This window comes from Poecilia formosa, unplaced genomic scaffold (assembly GCF_000485575.1).
Source record: "Poecilia formosa unplaced genomic scaffold, Poecilia_formosa-5.1.2 Scaffold203, whole genome shotgun sequence".
Classification (NCBI taxonomy): domain Eukaryota; kingdom Metazoa; phylum Chordata; class Actinopteri; order Cyprinodontiformes; family Poeciliidae; genus Poecilia; species Poecilia formosa.
In genome coordinates this window covers 340411-347931 of record NW_006800142.1, presented here as the reverse complement: position 1 = coordinate 347931, position 7521 = coordinate 340411, and positions in this window count along the sequence as shown.

The following is a 7521-nucleotide window of genomic DNA, read 5'->3' as shown; positions in this document are numbered from 1 at the left end:
ATGAAACAGACTCAGCATATTGCACGATGATCATTGCTATTTGCTTCACTGTTGTTTGGGAAAAGGAGGTGGGAGGCGGCGAGCCACAAATAATCTTCCTGTGTGAAACACGTACCGACAACGGAACATGTAAAGTGTTTCCTCTCAGAGGCATTAAGGGCTAAATACTCTGTCATTTTAAGTGAACTCTATGTTATGGATCACATTAAGATGATTCAGTTTCACAGTGTGAGCGCTGTGAAACAATAAACTTTAGCTCCAACATCATGTTTTGATCCCTTCTGAGTGTGTTGCTCTTGTCCTCTAGTCTCAAAGGTGACGCGTCAGGGAATTCTGCTCTGATTAAATCGCTTTAAATTTTATTTCAAGTACATTCCTCCATAATGAGGTCGGTGAAAACACGAGGAGCGCAGTCCGCGGACGTCCTGCGTGGCGCTTGAGTAGGCTTTGTGAACTTTCATTATCAAAAATGTTAAAGACGAGTCAGGCCGCATTTGGAAAGCCCTCCAGCGACTCGGTTCTGAGAGACACCGTGACCCATTTTCCTTGGAATGTGCCTTCCCCGTCTTTTAAAGCGCAACATTTCTCAACACGAGCGTTAAACAATTAGACGATGCTTATTTCAGTAGATTCTGCGTTCATTTCATATCAGGAGATTTCCCACTGGATCGACAGCTTCATAGGGAAGCGGGACATTAGGATTAGGATCCATTTTTCATTTTTTGACAAAGGCCATCCTGTTTTCACTTAAAGCGTCTCAGTATTTGGAAGAGCTGATATCTGGAGAACGGACGCAGACCACAGCATCCTGAGTTGAGTGGACTTGAGTTGCTTTTCCAAATACTCAGCGTTTGCGTTGCCTTGGAGAATCACATCCGTTCTCCACATGGCCGTGTTTGTCTTTAGAAACTATAACTACAGCACGTCAATCATCTGAAGAACAAACTAACTTTTTTGTCTAACCTTACATGTAGCTTGTAGCTTGGCTTCTGTCTGTGGCCTGGAGTCCAAATCTCATCCTGGAGTCTCTCAGCAAAGATTTTCCATCATCGCTTCATCCCGTAATTAAAAAAAAACAAACAAAAAAAAAACAAGCATGTTAGGTTAAAAAAAAACACAACTTGATTAACTCTAGTAATGAGTCAATGGTTTGACCAGTGCGTCTCTGTGACGAACGGGCAATCCTCTCACCCAGCCTCTCGCCCGTCTGTGCGTCACTTTTTATTGTAAAGCAATCTTTCACAAAATTTGTAAAGTCTCAAAAACCAAAACAAAAGGAAACCAGACAAGAGAAAGAAATTTCATCTTGCTTCACATCGTTTGACACACAGACCGGCATGTATTCATTTCTCCAGTGCTTTTCCATTCTCTAGAATTCTTTCAATATTTTCTTTTTCTTGTTCTCTGTATAAATTTGTCCTTTCTCTCTCTCTCTCTGCTCTGACGCTGCATGAAAGGAAGCGACTGGGGCGGAGGAGCTTGAACCTGCCTGTGGGGTGTTCTCTACAACAACATCTCAGATCAGTGTCTCCTTTTCTGCTCTTCTGATCTGCGCAGCTTCCATCAAAGACACCGGAGCTGCCTGGTTGCTGCTGCTGCGGCGGGGATGGGTCCAGCCCTGCCCAAGCGCACACACACACACACACATACACACACACGCGCACACACCCGCAGCTATTTCTCTTGCCCTCCACAGGTACTTGGGTTACTAACAGGCTGCTACAGGCCGGCATCTGGGATCCTGGCTTGTGTGCGATCTTGTCCGTGTCGTTATGTGTTTTCTGAAAGCTAAACAGACTTGCTAGAAAGGGCAGGCATGTCGCCGCACGCCGCCAGGATCTGCTGCGCAATACGCTGTAAGATAATCTTTATATAACACTTTCTGACAGGGTAGACGGATGTTACACGGAGGAAGAATGCGCGGCGATTTGTGGGATGAAATGCAGACACGACGGAGAATAAATACATGCAGAATTTATGAGCAAATCTACAAAAATGTAAGTAGTTTCTTTGTCAGAAAAAAAAAAAAAAAAACTTTGGATTTTGCAATCCCCTTGCAAAATCCCTTAGGTCCGCCCTGTCAACAAAGCTTTCTATAAATGAAAAGCACAAGTCCATGCAGGTCAAAGGGCAACAGGGTTACACACGAAGGAAAAAAAAAAAAACTCTCCTCATTCCAAAAGCATGACACCTAAACCTTCAGCTGCGAGGGTTAAACACATTCTGTTAACGTGATCGGGGAAAATTCCCAAAAACAAAGTCTAAAATCAGTCAGTGCAAAGATTTATTTATGTTTTGATTGAGACGACGTGTGGAGGGAGTAAGTTTTAAATCTTAAAATCCTGCCTTTAAAGAGGAGCTAAATAAATCGAGGCAGTCACAAAGTAGATGATTTACTTTGGGGAAATTTGGATTGGACTCCTCTTATCAGTGGTAGTTATTTCCGATATTGCTCACAACTACAACCAGGTGACTCATTTGTGTCAGAGAGGGTAAGCAGTTAAACCAAAACAGCTTCTTCACCGTCTGAGCTCCGACATTGAAAAGTTCATCATCAGCCGCGGCTTTTCGTGTTTTCGCAGAATCCCGGCGGCGCGTTCCTCCAACTCGTCTCCCTGTGGGACGTTTTTCTGACCGTTAACTCAACTGCATTGAAAGAGGATCTTTTTACTCTGGGAGCATCAGCTGACAAATTGATTCTGCTCGACCTCCGTGGCTCAGCGAGTTTCTGTAGACAGGCTCTTATCGACCATATCGTAGATTCAAGATAAAACAGATAAATAGATGTTTGAGCATCTTTACTGTCATAACAAACGTAACAGTGTCAGAGGGCATTTTGTAAATACGCGGTGCACCGATCTGACTTTTTTTTTGGGCCGATTTCCAGTCGCAAATTTTGCCAAAACCTGCTGATGTCGACATTAAAACACTTTATTTTTGCTTCACTTAAAATTGAAATAACATGTTTTTTTTCTCTGAAACAATGAAAATCTACAGCTACAATCATTTTCAATTATGAATTAGTAATAATTTATTTATTTTAATTTATTGAGTGGGTCCTGCAGGTTATTGAACCATATAAACCGAACTGAAAAAAAAAAAAAATCTCCAGATATCTTCTCTACTCTTTTACAAGAGCGATTATACCTCGCTAACCTTTTAAAAAATGATTTTTAATTATTGTTTTATTAGCTCAAGATATGGTGCTTTGCCACAACTGGTTCAAATCTCATTTGGCAGGACGAGGCCACTTTATTTGCTAATTATTAATCTGAGCGAATGAGGGGGGTTCCTCCAGGCTCCGTTATGCTGCACATCGTTTTTCTGTGTCACCTCACATCCACTGCAGCTGCTGAGTCAGTGTGTCCAAAATGTCGTAATTTCCTCCACCCTAGTGGAGAAAATACAGAAGTCATTGTCTTTGATTCTGGAAATGCAAGATTATGAAATCAGCTCCCTCTGACAACGACGCTAAAGCCAATGCAGAAAAAAAAAAAAAAAAAAAAAGCACCAAAGCAAAGCTAGGTGTGATTATTCACCTCATTGCCTGCTGCCATCTTCACTCCAGTTGCCCCATCAAGGTCAAGATTGCTTTACGATGTCGCTTTTATCGTGTTTTATTTTATTTTTATTTGTTTTGATTGCATTTTAAAGTTTTTCTTTCCATGTCACGCCTAGGTTTTCAACCCACTTCTTGTTTTTTAATGCAATTTCATAATCTCTGTTCCTTTATTTCCTTGTAAAGAAATAACCTAAATAACCTCTAAATAACCTTGGACGTAAATAAACTTAGCTTTCTGCGCAGTGTGTTCCACTGTTCATTAATTTATTGTAACTATGCATGAGCCTTGAAGAGTCTGTTTATCATAAATGGTTATTAATTACTGATGTCAGCATAACAGGCTGTCACAACATGTGTGTCTAAGAGAGCAGCCTGTATTACACAACTCTTTACCTTCATCTTTATTAAAACGAACAAAGGGGAAACGATTGCAGAGCTGTGATTTTTCGCTCTCTTTACTGCTTTGCATTAGGCTGAAGCACAATTTCACAGTGAAAATTACAAACCGTTATCAATCTGAGTCTGTTTATATTTGCTTACCTATGTACTGAAAATAGCTAAAAATTTGCATTAACAAAATTCTAGTTTCCCAAATCAAACACAAAAAAACTTCCAGTTCCTGCAAATCTATTTGTGCAATAAATATCCTTCGTCTGTTTCAACCGGCACGTCTAAAAGTTAAACAAAAACGCACAACTTTTAAGATCTTCTCTCCACGCAACAAGTACGCGTCGCCTTTAAGAGGACAAATTAAGGTCGCACGTTTTTTTGTGAGAACCAAAACTGCGCGCTAATGAGCTCGTCAAGAGTCACAAACTGTAGACAGCCCTGGCACAAGTCCCTGAAAAACAACCTCACCACCGTGAAGTCGGTTAAATCTTTTCTCAGCAGTACTTGTCTGTCAGGAGGCGATTGCGCAAGGCGGCCTTACATCAGACACCCTGTGACTGCTTCGATAAGAGTTGATGGACGTGATTGCACTTCACGCCTCGGGTCCTTCTCATTGTGGCAGGGATATATACTCAGGCAGGACGAGACATGCTAAGGCTAGGAGGGGGGAAAGAACACAAGGACTGTCTCTATTGCCCGTTATACACATAAAACAGGATTTGTAGAAACATGCAGTAGAGCCGTCTAAACGAAAAGGACCAGAAAACCAGGTAATCTAACTCGGAGCGAGACTAAATAAGTTCAGGGCTAAGTTCAAGTGCATATCAGCACATCGATTAACCTATAAACCGCTGCTTTACTATGAGGTAGCATTCATTTACAGACACTCAGCATCATCATGCACGTTGGGCATGTCTGTGTTATTCGCTCCCATGACAAGAAATCTCTGCGACAATCAGCGATACAGTCCGGTTACAGATAAGTACAGCTGTTGCCAAATTGAGTCTGGAGCTCTTACTGTATTTCACAATTCAGAAATTAGCGCTGATAACGCCTGCATTGCTTTCTTTTTTCATCCTGGGATATATCCATGCCAACACAGCCCACATAACAGAAGCAACAGGATTCTGAGGAAAGAACTGACGAAGAGGAAAAGGTCAAGACTTTTGACATAGAAAGTAGAAAGGCTTTTTTTAAATATATATATATATATATCCCAACCACATTGTACAGTCAAGATAAAACAGATTAGTGTACATTTGAGAATCTGCATTGCCATAGAAACCTGTAACGACATCTGAGAGCATTTTTCATGATTCACAATGTGTTCACTGGAGAATCCTGCAATTTATTAGACAGAGGTGTCTGCAAATAAACCCAACTAAAAATATGTAGCTTTTTATCTTTACTCATTTACAAGACAGACTACAGCTTAGTAACATTTTCTTCCCTTCTCTTTTTACTTTTTTATAGTTTTTTTTTTCACAGCATAATACGTGGCACAAACTGTTCCTGAAATGACTTCATCATTTTCAAATGGTTGAGTTTTGTTTATATTCATTTTTTTTTTAAAAAACAAAAACATATTAATATAACCCACCATCCATTCACATTTGCTGTCTGTGGTGTTTCTTTTGTTTTGACTCATTTAGTTGATCATTTGAACTGATTCATGCTAACTTTAACAAACAGCTATGGACTCTAAATCTTAAAAGTTATGAGCTTAATGTGATTATTGTCCTGTGTCGTTTATAGTAATAACACCAAATGAAGCGACTGTAAACATATTCACTGGTAACACATCTGTTAGCCAGGGAAGCTAACCTGCTTTTTCCTGCTGATGTTCGGACTCGCTCCTTCGTCCCTTCCTACTTACTTAATGACACGACGGATTGCTTAAAACCCGCAAATATCCTCGAAGATTTCATGTCCGTTTCACATGGATTTGTGGAGCATCTAGAAGTTAAAACCAGAATCAACACCGAGAGCGGCGGGACGCTGCTCCGGACTAAGGCTTGTGGCAGGTGCTGATCACTTCCTGTGCGTCAGCACGTTTCCTACAATCGTTTCCTTTTGCTTCTATCTGATCTGTGGTGAAAATAATAATAACTTATACTAATGCAAATGTTTTGGTTTTCCCATTTCTGATTGGACAAGGATTTCTGAGAAATGAAACGGTGAAAAAACTCATAGATAATAATAAGAAAATATCTTTACAGGAAAAGTTAAGGGAAAACAAAGACTATTTTTCTACTTCCTAAGAGAAAAATCTGATGCATCTTTCCAGTCCACTTCAAGACTACAAAGAAATTAGTAAGTGTTGGGATTTTCCCAACATTATTTGTGCAACTGCGTTGACGATGGACACTTCCTGTGTTTTTCCAGGTCTTCTTGCTCTTCAGCCAATTGCGACACATCAGCTGATCAGGTGTATCGATGTGGAATTAGCATGGTAAGCTATTTGGTCGAGAAACAGCAACAAACTTAGCAACTAAGTTGTGAAAGTGTTCACATTAAACACCCATCATTAAATACAACTCTAAAATTTGAGTTATTTGAAAATCTCAATTCAGTTTTCTACAAACTGATAGTCTGCGACAGGTGAGTAAAAATACAGCCGACAATGTTTTCAGTAAAAACCTCTCCTCAAAATCCGAACCGTCCCTTTGAAGCCTAAAACCAGATAAATAACCGTTTTGGCTTTCTCTCACCGAAACACTGCGATTCTGTCATAATGCTGAAAGGAACATGACAGGTACATTCGTTGATCTTTGTTTTTTTTTTTTTTTTTTTTTTTTTCTACCTCTAAGATGTCTCGTTTCAAATGATGGAGACTCAGTCTTTGGCAAAGCTGCAGAAAACATGCCAGCAGCCGCTTGTATTTTCAGATTATACAAGAATCAATCAACAGGTGAAGGCCACAAGGTCTAGGGAGAGGAGGAGGAGCCTTTGAGGGGTTTCTCCTGGAAAAACGTGTTTCAGCAGAGAGATTTTATGAGCTTGTCACATTTGACCTGATTGCTATACAAAACAGTTTTCCACGCCCAAAGGCTCCCATTCTGCCAGGTGTGTGTGTGTGTTTTCTTGCTGGCAACTTTGTGTTGCGCACCAATCTCTAATCTCTAAGTGTTTTTTTTTTTTGCGCACCAATCTCTAATTTCTAAGTGTTTTTTTTTTTGTTTTTTTTTTTTTTTGTGGGATCTAAGAGACCTGAAGAGGGATAGAGACCAACAGGACACACCTTCTCCCATGTTTCCACTTCCCATTCTAGTTTCTTACCATAAATGTGTGGTTAACCAGGAAAGAGGCTGCTGGTGCAGGCAGAGCAAATCCTGAGGGAAGCAGATTTCTTTGAGAAATCCTTTTTTTTTTTTTTTTTTTTTTTTTTTTTGGTGAGATCAGAGGTTACTGTGGATTTGTCAGGGGCAAGCCTGCGACTGGCCTAAGGACCGGGTGATTATTGTGGCGGAGTTTATGCGCTTTTGGTTTTGGCTAGCGAGCACATGTTGCCTCTCTGAGCTACAAACAAGCTCAGATATCAAGGCCAAAAGTTAGCTATAGCTTCTGAG